Source organism: Rattus norvegicus, chromosome 18 (assembly GCF_021556685.1).
Source record: "Rattus norvegicus strain SHRSP/BbbUtx chromosome 18, alternate assembly SHRSP_T2T, whole genome shotgun sequence".
Taxonomy (NCBI): Eukaryota; Metazoa; Chordata; class Mammalia; order Rodentia; family Muridae; genus Rattus; species Rattus norvegicus.
In genome coordinates this window covers 30,099,342-30,119,290 of record NC_141551.1, presented here as the reverse complement: position 1 = coordinate 30,119,290, position 19,949 = coordinate 30,099,342, and the positions used below count along the sequence as shown (strand labels likewise).

At 48.5% G+C, this 19,949-nt stretch overlaps 1 long non-coding RNA gene across 3 annotated transcripts; it reads left to right on the top strand.

Moving 5' to 3' along the window:
- The first annotated feature begins 2,612 nt into the window (after nt 1-2,612).
- LOC108348772 (uncharacterized) lies at nt 2,613-19,364 on the top strand. Of its 3 annotated transcripts, none has more exons than XR_015642901.1 (3): nt 2,613-2,690; nt 8,886-9,171; nt 18,806-19,364. It is a non-coding gene; the product is annotated as an uncharacterized LOC108348772 (long non-coding RNA). The 3 variants fall into 3 exon arrangements; XR_015642900.1 differs by lacking the exon at nt 18,806-19,364 and adding an exon at nt 13,663-15,197; XR_015642902.1 differs by lacking the exons at nt 2,613-2,690; nt 8,886-9,171 and adding an exon at nt 16,858-18,686.
- The last annotated feature ends 585 nt before the right edge of the window (nt 19,365-19,949 follow it).

Here is a 19,949-nt window from a genome sequence, read left to right as displayed (position 1 = left end):
ATAGCCCACCCTCCTCTTGCTGGGTACTGGGGTACAATGACAAGATCATTAGCATAACATTTGCATAAGAAACAATTGAGGAGATTGGAGTCCTGCCTCAGAGGAAGCACCTGCAAGCTGCTGTGAATGAAAGCATTTCCACCTCCACCCCAGACCCCTCTGCCCAGCCCCCAGGATCCCAGGAACCTGGCTGGAACCCAGTTTGATTAATGGTGGTGGAGGTGATCAGTTACCACGCACAGAGCGCCTACTAAGCACCAAGCACAGCTGTGCGCGCTGTTCCTTTTGATCTTCACAAATGACTCCCCTGAGGTGGTAAATTTTATAATCCCATTTTACAGAGGAGGAGACTGAGAATCATCTACACTTTCCATCTTTATGCCTTCAGGCTAGATGGGCTGTTAGCGGGTCCCGTCGGCTTTGAGCGAAGGGTCATGTGATCCGTGACCTGCACTCTTTCAGTGAAGCTGGGTGCTCTGGGTTCCTCTGAAGCATGCAGATTAAGGCCCACGGGTTATAGGATCCCTAGAGGCTTAGATAAGAGCTCAGAGACAGGCTCCTAGACAGATACACATGCTCACACACTCACATGCACGGCTCTGCCCCCTCCCCCACTCCGGCTTCTTGAGGCTGAGGAGCCCGCTGACTCGGTCCATAACCAGGTTAGCCAAGATCCAATTAACTAGTTAGCACAGGCAGGGCTGGGGGCAGGGAGGGCGTGCAGGAGAGCGGATGGATGGGTCGGATAATATGTAGAGACAGCCAGAGACATCGGCTCCAAGCTAACTTGATAAGGAGCTCTCAGTTTCTACTCTCCCTGCCTAGCGGGATGAGAGACCCGACCCCAGCAGCTGAAAGGAAGAGGGAGCATTGGCCTCTGACCTTCTTCTGCCCTCCTCCGGTGAATTCCCAGCACCCTCAGCCTATGGCTTTCTCTCACAGCAACCCACTCTTCCGTCTCCTTTAAGATGCCGTGAAGCCCCAGCTTCAGGAAGATATATTTTCATCCCAGTGAGGCCAGAGTAAGGACCTGGGCATATCTGTTATCCTCAGGGAAGGTAGCAGGAGGGAGAGCAGGGTAGGGAGCTGCCGGAGGTGGTGGGGGGAGGTGAAGGCAACAATAGCCGCTATTAATGGAGCTCACCAAACACTAGGCACTGTATAACCAACCATCCAAGGGTACTATCTCATTTGCACTCCCAACAGCCCTTGCAGTAGGTGTTAGCAGAGCCTCATTTTGCAGGTGAGGAAATGGAGACCCACAGAACTTACCCAAGGTCACGCTGCCAAGCTGTCTCTGTCTTAGAAAGACCATGCTGCATCCAACCTCTGGACCAGGTCCAACTGACAGAAATGACATGGCTCTCTACCCCTGTGGGTTGACAAAGGTGATCTGGGTCTGTCATAGGCAGGTGCTTTTATTTCTGATCTCCAATATGCAGTTAAGTGAAAGTGAGGCCCGGAGGAGCCACGGAGTTTGTTCAAAGCCTTCACCACTATATCGGTCAGAACTCGAATCCAGGCCAGTTCTGACTTCTAATCTAATACTCCTTGGGAGGCTCCATGGAAGGGAAGAGACAGTCTATGCTGAAGTTAAGGTAGGCCTCCCAGGTATTTTAGTGTACGTCTTTATCTCTGGCTTATTGACAACCCAGGGTGTGTGAGGTGTTGCACACACTGAGCTTACCTATTGAGGGGTGGAAGAAGCAAGCTGCTTCTTGCCTTTTGTAGAGGCAGCTGGAGAGGGGAGCACTGAAGTTCAGTATCTGAGGTCTTGGGGCACGGAGAAGCAACAGGTATTCTCCCTCTGCTCCTCTAAGCGCCAACATCTCTGCCTTGTGTCCCTCCTGCTTTCCCAAGGCTGCATCCAAAGGGCCAAGTTGAGGAACTCTGCAAGGTCACAACCCCAGTTGCAGACAGAAACACAAACCATGTTTCCTTTCTGACTTTAAAGGTAATTTCTTCTCAGCCTGGGCTCCTCGTTCCTTTGGGGTGGGGGCTCTCTAACCCTAAAAAGCTCTGGGTTTGAATGATGTCCTCTTACCCCACCTCAGAGTGAAAGAGCAGTGAGTACAGTGGGCTTCTCTGATACCAGCACCAGAAGAGTTAAGACATCCTCAGCAGAAGGGACAGAAAAGTTGTCCATACAGGAAGCTATTCTCCAGTCCCAAAAGCCTCTGGGGAAGGGGGAAGGGAGCCACTTTTTTTTCCAGCCTGTTTCTCAGGCTCCTCAGCCTCCCTTGGGATCTAGCTACATGCCAGAGACTGACCCTTGACCTGGGCCCTTCCATTCAACCTCCCCAGCCGGATAGACTGATTCCACTCAGGGCCCCCAGGGTACTGGGAGAATGGGACTTCCCCCCCCCCCTCCGCTTCCTCACCTCTCTTTCTCCCTACCATCCTGACTGTTCCCCATCCTGACTGTTCCCCCAACCTGGTTTATTCTTTCCCCGTTCCCCACGGTGCCTCATTCTACTCCTGTACCACAGTCAACATATTCAGATCCTCCTCCACTCTAACTCTGGGTCCCTAGTCCTCTCTTCCCAGCCCCCGCCTTCATAATCTTCTAAAAATAAAAGCTGTGATTCAAATTGGCAACTCCGGAAACACACAATCCAGCCCAGGCATCCGCCGGGTAGGGGACAAGGAAGGACCCACAAACAGAGAAATACCCAGACGAAACAACCCAGGTAAACACAGGAACACAGGCTGTTCCTGAGGAGAAAGAAGGCTGTAAGTAGAGTCTGGAAGGGGCCAGGAAGGAAGAGAGCATTGCTGGGGGAAGGAGGAGGCCTGAGGTAAGGTCTCTGAGAAAGAGTGTGTGGGGTCTCCCAAGGCTTCCGTCTGTTGTCATGAGTGTGTTCAACTTTCTAAACATTAACTCCATCCCCAAAGGCAGGCCTTGACTGAACTAAAACCCAGGGAAATTCCCTTCCTACAGTCAGGTTTGAGTCCATTCCCTCAGGGAGGGGAGGAAGGTCACCTATTCTTGGCCTGCTGCGGCCTCTTCCTGGGCCCTAGCCAGGACAAAGGTCAAAAGGACTCTAGGCCTTGGTCCTTCTGAGATTGCCTTTGCTCCCAGAAGTACCACCAGGTGGTCATGGGAAAAGGCCTGAAAGGACTTTCCTCCATGGCAGTCTAGACCAGTAGCAGAAGGACCAGACCACATCACAGTTTACTTGAGCGGGATTCTCTCCTGTACTGAACTCTTCAGCATTCTGGACTGGAATTTATTTAAGTTTTTTTGTTTCTTTTTTCTTTCTTTCTTTCTCCTTTTTTGAAAGCTGTTGCTTAGGTCCTGGCTAACACCCATCTTTTTTTTTAATATGATTTATTTAATGTATATGAGTACACTGTAGCTATCTTCAGACACCAGAATAGGGTACCAGACTCCATTACAGATGGTTGTGAGCCACCATGTGGTTGCTGGGAATTGAACTCAGGACCTCTGGAAGAGTAGTCAGTGCTCTTAACCGCTGAGCCATCTCTCCAGCCCTTATTATTTAAATCCTGATCATAGTACATTTGAGGAGGTGTAGCAATTAATTAGAGGGAAAAATGGCTAATATCTTTCAAGTACTTCCTATGCTCCACACCTGGGATAAAATACTACAAGCTTTTTAATATATGTGGATAATCTTGTTGTGAATTCATTTTTATTGTTCCTAGTTTATGGGTGAAGCAGATGCAGATTGCTTCCAGAGCTGATTCAAGGGTCCCAAGAGTAAATGGCCAAGTTGGAATTTGAACTCAGATACTCCATAGCCCTTTCCTTCAGTCTCTGTGCCTTAGCCTGACAGTGGTGTGGTATATCTCTCAACTAAAATCTGGAAAGCAAGTGTGTCTATGTGCTTTGGGACCAGATGTCCGGGTAGAGAGAGACAGTAGCTTTCTGGGAAGCTGGGTCTCCCTCTGTACTGGCCGGGCTCCCACACTCTCCCAAGTGGCAGATCCCATGGGCACAAGTGACCCCAGGACCTTTTATTCTTTAGTCATCATTAGTCAGAGCTTCTGAGCACCACAGAGACAAGACGCTGGGTGCAGGGATTTAGGAAAGTGCCCAGCAGCCTCATCCCTTATTTCCGGGGTGGTCAGCCAGGCCTGCAAAACAGCAGCAGTCTGGACCCAAGCAGGCCACCTCTAGTCGGTGGTGGCCTCCTAGGAGCACCAGACATTGTGTTTGCTTTTCTGTTTCCTTGATTGGGTGGAGGATAGGCCAGGCAACTTGGACAGGCTGGGCAGCCCACACCTCAGTATAAGACTGGTCTAAAGACCTGACCATCTATCTGTCTTGTCAGTGTGTGTGAGCCATTCTCAGCCCTCTGTCCGTCCAGTCATCGCTGTGCTCTTCTACCAAATATGGCCTCTGCGTGCTCAACAACAACTGGCCCCTTTGTTATGGCTTTGCAGATGCCGCCCAGCTCCTCCTATACCACGAGCAGGCAGTTTGGGATCTAAGCCTTTTGTTTACACAAAAACTACAAATCACATGGGAGTTGGATGGTGTGTGCCAGAGATACGTGTATCTGTCTAAGCCACAAGGCTTGGGTATGCTAGGCAAACACCAGCCCTGAGTTGTCTCCCCAGCTCCTCTGCCCATTCTTGGTAGTTTTTGAAACAGCATTTCCGTGTAGCTTAGGGTGACCCTCAGATTTCAAATTTCATATGAAGTTGGGGGTGACCTTGAACCCTCTACTTCAAAGAGCTAGGAGCCGTTAGACCTGGTGACATATTTTTGGTAGTTAGGGAGTTTGAACTCAGAGCCTTACATATTGCACTACTGAGCTATAGCCTCAGCTCCCTTAAGTTTTTACTTTGAGACAAGATCTTGCTAGGTTGTCCACAGGCTGTCTTTGTTCTAGCTGTGCAAGCTGGCAACTTGGGATCCTCCTGCCTCAGTCTTCCAAGTAGCTCAGGTTCCAGGTTTATACCACCTTTCATGACTCCAACATACACTCTTAGTTTTTCTTGATGGATTCATGTAGGATGGTGCACATTGAGGTGGGGGAAGTGCGTGTACATATTCACATTGTAGAGGTCAGAGGACAACTGTAGGTGTCAGCCTCAGAACCACTGTCCCCTCTTTGAGATGTATCTACCTTTGGCTCACCAGTTAGATTAACTGATTGGCCAGTGGGCTCTAGGGATTCACCTGTCTGCTTCCTTGGAGCTGGGATTATAACACACACCATACCCAGCATTTTTACTTGACTTCTGTCTTAGTTAGGATTTTACTGCTGTGAACAGACACCATGACCAAGGCAACTCTTTTTTTTTTTGTTATTGTTGTTTAAGATTTATTTATTTTTGTTTATATGAGTACACTGTAGCTGTCTTTAGACACGCACTAGAAGAGTGCATTGGATTCCCATTACAGATGGTTGTGAGCCACCCTGTGGTTGCTGGGAATTGAACTCAGGACCTTGGAAGAGCAGTCTCTCCTGCTCAAGGCAACTCTTTTTTTTTTTTTTTCTTTTCTTTTTTTCGGAGCTAGGGACTGAACCCAGGGCCTTGCGCTTGCTAGGCAAGCGCTCTACCACTGAGCTAAATCCCCAACCCCCCTAAGGCAACTCTTATAAGGACAACATTTCATTGGAGCTGGCTTACAGGTTCAGAGAGGTTCAGTCCATTATCATCAAGGCAGGAACATGGCAGCATCCAGACAGGCATGGTGCAGGAGGAACTGAGAGTTCTACATCTTCATCTGAAAGCTGCTAGGGTGAGGGTCTTAAAGCCTACTCCCACTGTGACTCATCTAGCCCAACCAGGCCACACCTACTTCAACAGGGCCACTCCTTCTAATAGTGCCACTCCCGGGGCAGAGCATATACAGACCATCCCAGGTTCTATGGATTAAATTCAGATGAATACTTTATTAACAACTATGGTCACCCTCATACATATTTTTTATTTATTTCTTACTTAAAAGACAACTCTTAGGGGCTGGGGATTTAGCTCAGTGGTAGAGCGCTTACCTAGGAAGCGCAAGGCCCTGGGTTCGGTCCCCAGCTCCGAAAAAAAAAAAAAAAAAAAAAAGAACAAAAAAAAAAAAAAGACAACTCTTAGGGGTGGGTGATATTCATCTTCGTTTTGCAAGTAAGGACACTGAAGCCAGAGTCTTACAATTAGAAAATAGATGATCTGGGATTTGAACCCTCAGATCATGGTCACTCCTCTTCAGACCCATTGGCCTTTGTGCACGCCCCACAGCACACATACCCCTCAGAAAAAAATTGGTATTACTTCCTGGATGTCTAAAACTGCTGTAGGTAGTTCTTATGGATGAGCCGTGACCAGTAACCTAGGTAAGGCTCTTTGATAAGCCTCTAATTGGCTGCTGGCCAGCACCTCCCGTCCTGGTACAAGCTCTTCTGATCAGTTACTTTTGGATGCCGTCACACCTATAAAGCCCTGTTGAGTTCATCTCATTATGGCAACTCTTCATAGCTCCCCGCTACCAAAACCCCCCCAGTCCTTTCATGTTTGTCATGAAATCCTAATTTATATATTCCTTTTGTCCTTTGTGGTTTTAGGTCCTGCCTGATCCTCCCTCCCACTGTGACCTTAGGAGTTCCAGGACAAATTTCATATAGATCCCCCTCCCCATTCCTATCCAGACAACCTTGATACATAAATTTAACACTGGCCCCTGCTTTGCCCATTCTGTTCTCTGGAAACATTTCTGTGGACTCATCCCTTCTGCCCTCCTGTGACCGCCTCCGGGGTCTCGGCCAATGTCTGCGCCACTCGGAGTTGGTGCCACAGAGCAGCTCAGTACATGTAACTTACAAGAAGCCTGAGGTTGTGCGACAGTAGGCAGAACCTTGGAGACCCAGACAGTGAGAATGGTTTGTGTGGACTCAGAGGCAGAACTCAGTAACACAGCAAGGTGAAAGAGAGTGAGGGATGGGAAGGATCACACAGACGACGGGACCTGTGCAGTGGTGGTGGATGCCATTAATCCCAGCACTTGGGAGGCAGATAGGCGGATCTTTGTGAATTCAAGGCCAGGCTGGTCTACAGAGCAAGGTCCAAGACAGCTGAGAAGGAAATCCTGTCACAACAACAATAACCAACCAACCAACCAACAAACAGAACTGAATAGAATGGAGAGGGGGAGGGGAAAGGGGAAGTGGAGATGAGGGAGTAGGAATCATTCCTTTAGGTCAAAACAATCCTTAGCTCTCAGCTTGGGAATAGCCTTCAGAGATCAGCCAGTCCAGGAGTGGCAAAGCACTCACAAGCTCTTATGCACCCTGAGAAGAGGATGCTAGTGTTGATTGGTAATGTCTGCTCTGGGCACTGAATTGGAAACGGTGGTGCATGTGCTAGAATTTCATGTATTTGCTTCAGCTGCTACCTTTCCAAAGTAGAACAAGGGTAGGGTGTCTGTCTAAGGTTTCAACCCCACTCTGTCCTATTTCAAGAGGGACTTGTGTAGCTGAGGCTGCCCTTGAACTCCTGATTCTCCTACCTCCACTTTCCAGGTGGTTAGGATTACAGACTTTTGACACTGCACCCAGCTAGAATATCCAATTTAACACAGACAAGGGATATGGGAAATGTGGCGGATTTGGGTACCGAGTTTGTGATAATGGTGAGAGAGCAGGCAGTCCACAGCTGTGGGGAAAGTTGTGGCATGTCACAGACTGGACATGGGGTAAATGTTTCCACTGAGTGCTAACTCGCGGGACCTGCCTAGCATCTGCCTCTACCTCTGCCTCTTTTATTTCACTTCTGATCTTCCCATCTTGGTCTCCCCATAGAAGAATGGGAGGCTCTTTGGAGCAAAGGTTTTTCTGTAGACTGAGTCAAAAATACAGTTGGGAGGCAAGAAGCGGGTGGGGCTAGGCTTGCACAGGGATGGCACCCATGTGCAGAGGCCCTGGCAGTGTGGCAGTGAAAAGACCCCCGAATGCAGGCAGCCATGGAGGAGCAGAAAGCTGGGAGGAGAAGAGCAGGAACCACTAAGCCAGAGTGTACCAACCGCCCTGGCTGGAGGCTGGAAGTACGGCTGGAAGGGCCAGGCGCTCAGGATTGGCTCACCTTTAAAGTTCGCTCACGAGGCTCTGCCTTCTTCCACTCCTGCATCTGCTATCTTCCTCTCCAGTCCATCTTTGTCTTCTCCATGTCCCTGTCCCCATCCATACCAGAGTGTCTCCTGGGTATATGGTGAGAGTGGCCCTATCAGAGTTAAGCCAAGTTGCTGCTTGAATCTAGGGTCTGAGGCTAGACAAAGAAAGTCGGCTTCGAGAATGCTTCAGAGCATCTCAGCACTCCACCAGCTTTCCCTAAGAGAAACCCAGAGAGGAACGGCTGCCCCAGTGTCAGTGTCGAGGTTTAACAGTCACTGTGATTTGCCCGCTGACTCTCATCTTCCTGTTGGGGAGCACTCCCAGGTCCTGCCCACAGAACTGCCCTGCTTTATGTCTTGTTAGAAAGGCCTCTTCGACCTTACCCCTGGATAGATACAGGACTGATCTGGCCAGTCTGTGTCATCCACCCATGAACCACAAGCCACTCAATAGAAACAGACCCAGTGCCATCAACTGAGGGCCTGTTGCCGCTCTCTCGGGGGTGGGCTGTGTGTTTTGTTTTCTGCAGAGTTTGCTACTGTGGGAAATGTAAGTATGAGCTGCTTAGAGCATTTTGGGGTTTGACTACCCAGAGAGTAAAGCTAACACAAATGAGAACAGACCTGAATCAAAGAGACAGATGCCCAGTGACACTGAGTGGCCTGATCCAGATATGCCTGAAGCTGCTCTCTGAGGTTTTTTCAGTTATGTGAGGAAAAGCTTAAGCTGTCCTGATTTGGATTTCTGTCTCTATGTCTGTCTCTGTCTGTCTCTCTTTCTCCACCCCCCTTCTCTGCACCACCGCCCCAGGCTGACATGTAACCAAAGCTGGTCTTAGACCCTCTACATAGCTGAGGGTGATCTGAGGCCCTGCTCCTCCTGCCTCTACCTCCCGAATCACGAATGGCACAGTTTCATGCGATGCTGTGGCAGGCAAGCGCTGCCCCGACTAAGCTACTACGTCCTCACCCTCTTCACTCGGATTCCTGATCGTTTACATGCAAGAAGCCGTAGATCAGTCTAGAGAAACAGGTATAGAGAACCCAAAGAGAGAAACAACAGCAAGCCAAGAACCAAGTCTGAAGAGACCGCAGAGGTATGTGTTTGGGTGGGCAGGGGTGTGTGTGTTTCTGGGGTGAGACAGGGGTGTGTGTGTTTCTGGTGGGGGGTGGTCCCTATTTGGACCACTGAGCTGACATTCCTGAAGCAGAGGGATGAGAGCTTATTAAAAAGAACACAGGGTTGGGGATTTAGCTCAGCGGTAGAGCGCTTGCCTAGCGAGCGCAAGGCCCTGGGTTCGGTCCCCAGCTCCAAAAAAAAAGAAAAAAGAAAAAAGAAAAAAAAAGAGAAAAAAAGAACACAGCACCAAAGAGGGTTTTTCAGAGAGGCCCATCCATGTGGTGACGGCTGTCCATTCGAGCCCCAAACCTATACAGATGGTAGGACAATATAGAACAAGAGGAAGAGAAGGTCAGCTGGAGGGTTATTTGGTCAGTCAGCACTCGGTTGCAAAGGATGTCCTTCCTACTAACCAGTTTCTAAAGATGAAAGAAAGAAAACATTCAACAAATTCCTGCACGCTTCATCCTCAGAATGCCCTGTTCCTTATCAGACGCATCTGGATTTCTTCCGATGTACAGTATACAAAACTCAGTGATAAACAACGGAGGCCTTGGAAGAACTAAGTGGCCCGGGTTGCCTTGCTCATGAGGTGTCCCAGGGAGGTGACCTCAGCACTCCTCCCTGTAATGGCAAAACCTCCATTGATTATGAACCTAATGAAGTGAACCCTGGAGCCCCCCGACCAGGGGCATAGTCTGCTGAGACTGCTTCTGGAGATGCCAGGCCAGGATGGGGATGGGGGGAGGAAATAGTGCCCAGCACTGATAAGCCACTCCCTTCCTTTGTCCCAGGCAATGTCTGCTATGTCTTTGCACTGGGAATCCTCAAGGGAGAGACAGACAGGGTGGAGGGGCTGCTTCCTGGTGCCAGGGAGCCTCTTTACCCTTCCCCACCTTTCCTCACTTCCTCTCACTGGGGAGCCATCAACACCGTATAAAGAAACCTCAGCTATAACAATAAAATGCATATATTAGTAGATGTGCACATAGATAATGTGTGTAGATGTAGCCAGTAGCTGATGTATTGTTTCCTCCTTTGGTTTTCAGTCTGGCCTGTGTCTTCTCGAAGCCACATAGTATTATACTATCCTTCCCTTGTTGATAGCACTGAGGTTGTTCCTGAGTTTTTGGTATTGCGAACAAGAACGTCTAGACACTGTGCGCATGTGTGAATGTTTCTTGAGGATTCATTCCTAGAGAAGAGATTGCTGGCTCAAAATGCCTATGAATTTTTCATTTTGAAAGATTGTGCCAAGTTAGAGTGGAGACCTTTTCCCTGTGAAGGAGCTCTCTGGGTCTCAACCAGAGATGAAAGATACCTGGGCCAGAAAGAGCACAGGGTTTCCATTAGACGAGGGCATGTTCAAGTCCTGCTTCCGCCACCTTCCTATGTGACTTTGACTAAACCACTTAATCTCTGTCTATCTGTGTCCTCTTCTCTCCCTCTGTCCCTCCCTCCCTGTGTGTGTGTGTGTGTGTGTGTGTGTGTGTGTGTGTGATATGTGTGTAAGGCATTCACGTATGTTGCACATATGTGGAGTTCAGAGGAAAACCTAGATTGGTTCTTTGAAGCAGGGCTTCTTCATTGTTCACCATTGCATATACGAGGCTTAGCTATCCCAGCACACAACAGGCTTCTGAGCAGTGAACGCTCTATTTCCCTGTCTGAATCTCCATGGAATGTTCAGCTCTGCCACTGCTTCGAAGTCTCTGCAGAGGAGGAAGGGGTCAAGAGTAGGACAGTGGCCGGGTTTGGTGGCAGGGAATGACCAGATGTTGTCTACATCGAGTATGCCCTTCAGACACAGGGCTCGGACACCTCTGAGCTTGAAATGGCCTGAGTGCTTCCTCTTTGAGGATTAGCTCTCGTGGTACCAGATGGTACCATTCAAGCTGTCGAAGGAGAAAAATATCCAGTTCTGACACCCGTGATCAGGACAATAAACAGCCTGGCACTAGGGGTGCAGTAATGGTACACACACCTTAGCAGTAACCAACAGCTCTGTGATTAGACTTAAGACCTGTTCAGCAAGAGAGAAACCATGCCTCATACCAGAAGCCTAGCCAACTATTCAGGGCTAGTGGAGTCATGGAGAACCTAAAATTGCCATTTTATTTAATTAGCATAATCCCCAGCTATATTATAAATAAATGTATCCTCATACCGACAGACAAGTGTGGTCCTCACCCCTCATTAACTGCTAGCTCAGGTGAGATAGTATGTCTAAGGCAAGGGGTTAATGGAAAATATTTTTGCTAAATCCTGACCCAACCTCATGCTAAAACTGGAGTCAGCCTGACCCTTGGGTATACATAGTACATAGGAACCATAACTCACCTGCCGTTGTTCTGCTTCTGTACCTGCAAGGTTTTCTGCTCTGCTCCCCGATCAAATAGTAATATCATCGTAACACAACTATGTCTTATTTTGTTATAAAGTTCATATCCTGTCACAATTGTCAACAGCTACCACATCTGTGTCAATAGAAAGTGCCCAACATATGGGGGTTGTCTTTATAAACTTCCTGCTTTACTGACTTAGGGCCACCCCTTTAGACTTGCAGTCACAAGAGAGTGTGTCTCTGCCTGGGTCTGTGTTGCTCAATAAAAACTCCAAATTCATAAAGAGCTAATCCTGGTCTCTCGAGTGAGAACAGCCTGGCTATAACATCGGCAAGGAAATTTCTCTTTGCAACAAATACAGACCATTAGAAAAAACCACAACCAATCAAAATGCAGTGTCCTGGAGCTCAGTCCCAAGGATACATCTAGGAAAGAACCCTTGCACCTCAAGTTTAGGGATGATTGCACAGAGGGGGCAGAAAGATTATAAGAGCCAGAGAAACAGTGTTTGCTGTGAGATTGTGTCTCTTTGGAATGTCAGAAGCTATCCCTGTGAAGTTGCATCGACAACAGCCTAAACAGGAATTATATAAAGACAATAGAGATGCTAACAGGGCTAGGAGAAAGCCCTGGGAACCTCAACCCTAGACAAAGACCTGCAGGCAGCAAAGGAGTGGAGTGGGTTGGGGTGGTGTGCATAGACTTCCCCAGGGAAGAGCTCACCAATTGTTTATCCAATACCAAATGGTCAGCCCTGAGACATTCATACAAGGAACCTTATACAGACAGGCTGAGCAGGTTGTATGTGTATATTCAGGAATATGGGTGTGTGTGTGTGTGTGTGTGTGTGTGTGTGTGTGTGTGTGTGTGTGTGTGTAGCTTGCACGCACATGTGCATGTGGTAACAATTAATTTTTAAAAGGAGGCCATGTTGAATGCCTTTAATTCCAGCATTCATTTGGAAAGCAGAGGCCGGGGGATCTCTGAGTTTAAAGTTAGCCTGGTTTACAGAGAGGGAGTTCCAGGACAACCAGCCTGTATCAAAAACAAACAAAATGGGCTGGAGAGGTGGATCTGTGGTTAAGAGCACTGACTGCTCTTCTAGAGGTCCTGAGTTCAAATCCCAGCAATCACATGGTGACTCACGACCATCTGTAATGAGATCTGATGCCCTCTTCAGGTGTCTGAAGACAGCTACAGTGTACTTATAATAAATAAATAAATAAATAAATAAATAAATAAATAAATAAATAAATAACTCTTTAAAAAAGATACAAGCAAAACAACAACCAAACCAACCAAACAAACGAAAAAACAGAAAAAGAAGAGAAAGAAAGAGAAAGATCAAGGAATGGTATATGGAAGGGTTTGGAGAGACGGAAGAGAATGATGTAATCACACTATTATCTGAAGAAATAAAATTAATAAAAAATTAAAACCTAGAGGAGTCAGCATCAGTCGTGCACTCCTATAAACCCAATACGTGGAAGATAGGGACATGAGGATCAGGAGTGTAAGTCTACACTCTGTTACATCTAGAATTTGAGGCCAGCCTGGCCTTATGTAAGACTGTCTTTAAAAAAAAGAAGGAAGGCGGGGCTGGGGATTTAGCTCAGTGGTAGAGTGCTTGCCTAGCAAGCGCAAGGCCCTGGGTTCGGTCCCCAGCTACGAAAAAAAGAAAAAAGAAAAAAAAAAAGAAGGAAGGAAGGAAGAAATGGAGAAAGAAAGAAAAAGAGAAAGAAAGCTTTTTTTCTCACTGTCTCTGTTAATTGATGTTTTTTCCTGGTGCTGGAAATGGGACTCAGGACCTTGAGTGTTCTGAGCCAGTGTTTTAACACTGAGCTGCACTGCACGCCAATAGCAGGTGCTGTTAATGAGGTGACACTGACAGTGACGTCAAGCCTGGTACGATTACTCATTGCTGTCATTCCAGTACTTAGGAAGCTTAAGCAGTAGGATCAGGAGTTCAAGACTGCTCTCAGCTCTGTAAGTTTGAGACCAGCCTGAGTCACATGGAGGACTAAATAAATACATACATACATAAGTACATAAATAAATGGGTATTCAAGTAGATGGACTTTGAGGAGGTGACAAAGCAGAACTCATCTTCTTTTTCCCTCCAGAGTTATCTGTGTCTCCTGTAGGCTCCCGTTCTCTTCACTGTATTGCTTGGTTCCTGATTCCTGGACACTGGAGTAGCTGAGATTTTCTAGTTCTTGCTTCCATTAGCATCTCACAGTGATGTCCTGGCTTCCTGCCCAGTCCCCACTCATAGGTTCTGGAACTGAACTTGCAGCCCCCAGCACCCTCCAACCCAGCTCAAGACGGGGCCAGCTTGCTCAAGGCAAACCATCAAGGCTTGCATGGAAGCCAAATGTTCTGTCCACCTCCCTGACTGCAGTAGCTGGCAGGCCTGACTCAACCCCAGAAGTGCCTACCTCCCTGAGGTTAGAAGCATGTCAACCCGGTGCCTGTGATGATCAGGAGAAGGGCAGGGTAGATTGGGGAACCTGCCTGGGATGTGTTTTCCCTAAATGGTCCTTGATCCTGGAAAGGAAATGCACCCTGGGGCCACTTAGCTTGGGCTCCTCCCAGCCTCTGCCTCCTCCCTCCCAAGCCTTCCGGGTTCTCCAGCTTGCCACACTCTGAAAGATGGGCAATGGTCATCCTAAGAAAGCCAGCATCAAGAGCCGTGGTCTTCAACCTTCCTAATGCTGAGACCCTTTAATACAGTTTCTCATGTTATGGTGACCCTCCTCCTAACCATCAAATTATTTTTGTTGTTATTTCATAACTGTAATCTTGCTAGAGTTATGAATTGTAAGGTAAATATCAGTGTTTTCCAATGGTCTTAGAACCCTGTGAAAGGGGGCATTCATCTCCCAAAAGGTTGCGCCCCACAGTTTGAAAACCGAAGTTCTAGAGTAAAGTTAGAGCCTGAGGGAGCTCAGTTGGCCTCCTTGGAAAAGGGATGAGGCTAGGCTAGTATTTACAAAAAGCAAGAGGGCAGTGCTCGCCAGTGACCTCTAGTGGGGGAGTATCAGAAGAGAGCTGCCATTCCTGGGGTCTTAGGAACTACATTGCTGTCCCATTCTTAGGAGAGCTGCGCGCAGAGGCTGCTAGCTCCACAGTTCAGTTTAGCAGCCGAGGAAACCGGGGGCCTGAGAGAATCTCACTCATGCTGCTAGGGAGAGGCTGATCTGAAATGGAAACTCAGGACTGCCTGCCTGCCTGCCTGCCTGCTAAGTGGATGTTTTGTGGTCCTTCCCACAGGTCCATATCCTCCACACACAGGCATGACTGTATCTGTGGGATTGAGGCCTTGACTCCATGCCCTAGTCCCTCCCATACACCCCAACACTCCATCTCTCCCAGCTCCTCCAGTCTCCTCACGCTCTTTGCTTCCTTCCCTTCCATTTTGGAAAGCAGCCATGGGTTTTTTCCCCTCCCATCTGAGGGAAAGAAAATGGTTTTAATCCCCTACACCCCCAGTCCTTCCATCTTCTCATCCATCCAAACCCAAGCATCTCTCTCTCTCTCTCCCTCCCCTTCTTCTGTTTATCCATCACTAGAAGCCACCCCCTTCTCTCTTGCCTGTAGGTTCTGTGGCTATAATCAAATCATAACTTTTATTAAATTTAAGATTACTTTTTAATGGAATCAATTTCTTGTGTGGTGCTTCTCTGCCTGCCCGCGGGCCCCACCGGCTCTGTGCTCAGCATCCCCACCCTCACAATTGTCTCTGCCGCTGGCGTTTCTAGCTAAGCTGCTACCCAAGGAGGGGTAGGTCTGCCATCCCTATACACACCACACAGAAACACACACACACACACACACACACACACACACACACACACACACACTTGTGCACATACATCAAGCTGCGCCTTCCACAAAGCCCCAAACATACAACCTCCAAGCCCCAGGCGCCCACACTGTAGGGTGGGGGTGGGGAGCCAGCATGGAGGTTGCAGGGCAGGAGGAGGATTGCGCTGCAGAGAGAAAGACTGAGGGTGCCATACAAACACAGATAGAGGAGGCATTTCTCAGCCTGTTAATTTCCTACAGTTCTGTTTCCTAGCCTCAGAAGCAAGCTGGTTTCTGCCAGTGCACGCCTTCCCCTGACTGCATTGTGTATCTGATGGGGAAGGGAAATGGGAGTCCAAAGGATCAGCAAGCCAGGAGACTCTGGGCTTCCTTTGATTTATAAACGCACGTAGATGATACAAGTCACATTTTGCTGGTACTGTGACATCTTCCCCCACCCCCAAACACAAGCTCATCAGACCCATTTGTAGCTGGAGGGCCCCTAAGCCTACATACAGTGTGGGGCTGTGTACTTAGGGAGGGAAAGAGCTTAAGGGTTCTAAAGGGAGGAGAGGGATATAGAGAAGAGGAGACATTTTGATAGATTGGCATAAGCAAGAGGGGTTGCAGAAGAGGGAAAGCCATAGTTGTCTGGAGATTGGGGTGGTGGCTGTCTGTTGACTCAGCAAAGATAGGGGAACTACTGGGATAGATCTGGGCTCATCTCTAGCTTAGGCAGAACCAGGTGGGCAAGAACACATAGTTGGACAGGTGCATTTGAGACTGGGGGATTGCTATCTTGGCTCTCTGTACTGTCTCGGCACATCTGCTTTACTATTAGGAGTGGAAGCTCAGTTCATCCACCAGGTGGGTGGTGCTTAGCTTAGTGAATGGGTGCCCAGTCTTTGCCTCCGGTGCTCTCTGAGTAGCCACTCTGATGTTTTTATCGTAACGACCTTGAACAGGTGACCTGGCGTCTCTGAGACTGATTCTTCTGAATAGGGGGATTTATTTGGAGTGATGCAGGCAGATGAGCTAGCCTAGCACAAGCTGGGAGAGGAAATACTGAGGAGGCTGAGGCAGGAGGATGACTAGAATTCAAGTCTAGTGTGGGTTACACATCGTGATTGCCAGATTAGCCAGAGCTATGTAGTAAGACTATTCTGTCCGACAGGAAGTAGGGCAGGGGCCCGAGAGGTGGCTCAGTGGTTAAGAACACATACTATTTTTGTAGTGGACCTGAGTTTAGATTTCAGCATCTATCTCAGGATCTCATAACTGCTATGACTCCAGCACCAGAAAGATCTGATGCTTCTGGCCTCCGTAGGCTCTACACTCATGCACATACTCACACAGAGACTCACGTATACATAAAATCTGTAAGTTCAAGATCATCCTTGTCTCCTTAGTAAGCTCTAGGGAATGCTGGGCTACATGAGACCCTGTCTTAAATATAAAAGCTAAAAGCTTCAGGCAGGCCTGGGATCCTGAATGAACTTCAGGCTGGGACCAGATAGCGTGTGAATGAGTGGCCCTAGAATTGGACCCGAGGGCATTCCTAGCTCTAATCTGACTTAAGTAAATGGGTGGCTGATGTCTGTGAGGAGCAGAGGGACCCATGAAGGCTCCTGGTGTTGAGTCCCCACCCTGGGCTTTCAGGGAACAAGGAGTTAGACCTGGTCTGGGGCAGGGTCAAGGAAAACATCAGTCCCTTTTCTGCAGCCTCAGCTAGCCCCTGTTGTTTTTGAGATTTTAGATGGCTCTGACATCCTTAGACAAGGTCCAGACGAGGAAAGTCTATAAAGATTTAATCAAACACTGTGCATGGGTGACCCTGGTTGCCCATTCCTGTCTGCCAACTCCAGGGACAAGGAAAAGCTTTATGAAGACTGGAGTAAGGAACAGACATGGCAAAAGCTAACTTCTTAGTGAAGCCCATATTTAGCTAGACTGGGGAGCAAATGCTAGCATGGCCCCAGTCACAGCCTCACCCAGCTCTGTAGCAGGACCCAAGGAGAGGGGCTACTTAGAGCTTGGCTGTTGTTTTAGAGAGAAGGGGCACAGGAGCCTCCTCCTTAAGCCTCTCCACAGCTCCTGGAAGGAGGCTGGTCCAACCTGCTCAGCACCTCCCTCTGCTTGACCCTTGGCACAGGCATGCTGTTCAGTCGGTACCTGAGCCCGCACACCTGCACGGGCCTGTCTGGAGAGAGACATGTCATGGACGTTCCCACGGGCCATGCAGTCACTCCTACAGCTACAGCCCAAGGGGTCTGATGAGCTTCAGACGTCACCTCTCACAATTTTACTCAGGACAGCCCGAAAGGGGGTGGGCAAGAGCCACTCAAACTAAGTGAGGAAGATCTCCTGAGCTTTCTCAAGCAGGTTGCTGTATTCTGTGACCCTTGACCTGGAAGTCATTGTAACCTTGGTCGCACACTCTTACCAAACTCTTCTCTTCTTTTCTCCATTTTTCTTTATAGAGTTTGTTTGTTTGTTTTGAGTTTGGTTTTAATTATTAATTAATTAATTAATTTATTTTGGTGGGGTGAGTTTGCACTTGCCAGGGCATGCGTGCGTAGGTCAGAGGACAGCCTACAAGAGCCTGTTCTTTCATTCCACCACCCGAGTCCCGGAAGTTACTTAATCTGCTGAGCAATCTCTCGGCCGGCTCTCTTTTTAAGAGGCGGTGTTGCTATGTAGACCAGCTAGGCCTGAAATTCACCCTCCCCTCGAGTCTGTCTCGTGAGTGAAGAGAGCTCAGGTGTGCACCGTCACACCCAGCTAGACCAGCCAGACTTTGTTTGAATACCCAGTGATCAAGTCCTGTGGTACAGACAGGAAAGTCGGGGCTCAGAGAAGTTAGGTCAGTGAGTGGTGCTGCTGTTTTCGAAATGGTGCAGAGGCTTGAACCCAGGCATCTTAGACAAGTGCTGAGCCTCCCGGGCACACCATGGGGTGGAACTTGAAACCAAAACACCTGTTCCCAGAGTCCCCGCTGTTCCTCCTTTCTAGAAGCTTCCCTTTATTTCCTGTCTCTTGTCCTTCACTTTCACAGTCTCAGGTTCACCGTTGTCATCATCACCGTCACAATCCATCATCTCCTCGTTTCTCCTTTTAGTTCAAAAGAAATACTCGCTTGAGATTCAGGCTCAGCAGCTGCTCTGGAGGTCCTTCCTCTTCTGTCTTCCTCTTCTTCTTCAACATCACCACACCCACTGCCATCGCACAGTCGCCTTCTGTCAAATATCTAACTGCAATGGTGGCCGTACTCCTCCTTCTGTGGGATCAGAGGAGGTTCAGTTTACACACACAACCTAAGAGTGTGGAAAGCCCTCAGAAAGTGAGGACTGGGGTTGGGTGGGGGTGGGAAGAGAATTTAAAACAGAGTGTCTGTTGAGGGAAATTAATCAACGGCCAAGCAGATTGCTTGTCATCTTTCAATATCTGTAAAAATAACAGGCCTCTAGAGAGAGAGAGAGACAGCCAGAGCGCCAAGGGAACAGAAGACCAGAAGATGCTCTGCCCAGCCCAGGCCTGTGAGAAGATCCAGGAGACGGAGAACCACCCACTTTGGGTATTGGCCAACACTCCGTCTTCCCTAGCCACAGTCGCTCTTGCCACCCCTTGGAAGCTGGCGGCCTCCAGTTACACTGCCCAGGAGTTTGGAAATTGCCTGTCTCTGCTAGTCTGAATCCCACCTGCCTTCTAGCTCACTGAGCTGGTTGCTCCCTGTGAATGTCGGCTGCCAGCCGGGCAGTCAGGATGCATAGGAACTTGAAGAGAGGGCAGCGGCTTCCCGGATCAGAGCCTCCGCCCAGACTTCCAGCCAAGGCCCCAGAACTCCCAGGACCTGGAGGGTTTTTTCTCCTGGTTGTGTTTGGAATTGGCTGGTTTTTCTGGGCATCAGGCCCAGCTCAGTTTAATTTTTGTTTATTTTTATGTACAGATTCTCTTCTGTTTGGGGAAGAGCTTTGTGTAAATTATTATTATTTATATGATAAAGAATAAATCACACCAAATAAAAAAACCCACAATCTCTTTTCTCAATAGAATTACTAAATTAGGGACTGAAAAGAACAGCCGATATGCTGGGGTTTGGTTTCAGAAAGCTTTGGACACGGATTCTCACAAAGTGTCTCAGTCACTGGGCTCTGTCATCTGTATTTGATGCCTTTTGGACAGTCAGCAATGGCACATGGGCTAGGCTAGGAAGACTACAGAGTGGCAGGACCTAAGGGTGTGGGTTTCCTGATCTGCTGTACTCCCATCCCCTGGGAGCTGGCTTGAGCATTTTCATGTGATTTGCTAACAGAATGGGGAAAGAACGGGGTTGGGGGTGGGGGTGGGGGTGGGGCAGGGAGCTGGGGGATTACTGCCAGAAATAAAATCAAAGGGTCTAAATTGGCATGGGGAGGAGTTACTTGAATAGTGGCATTTATTACACGAGGGGAATGAGCCAATCATTTTTTGGGCCTGGTCATTAAATTTGCATATTTCAAATCTATTGGTTAGAATGAAATGAGTCAGGAGGCAGGGATACTGATGGGCAAGGGACCAACTTGGCCTTGAGAGTGTCCCCAAGTGGCCCCCATCCTCAGCCAGA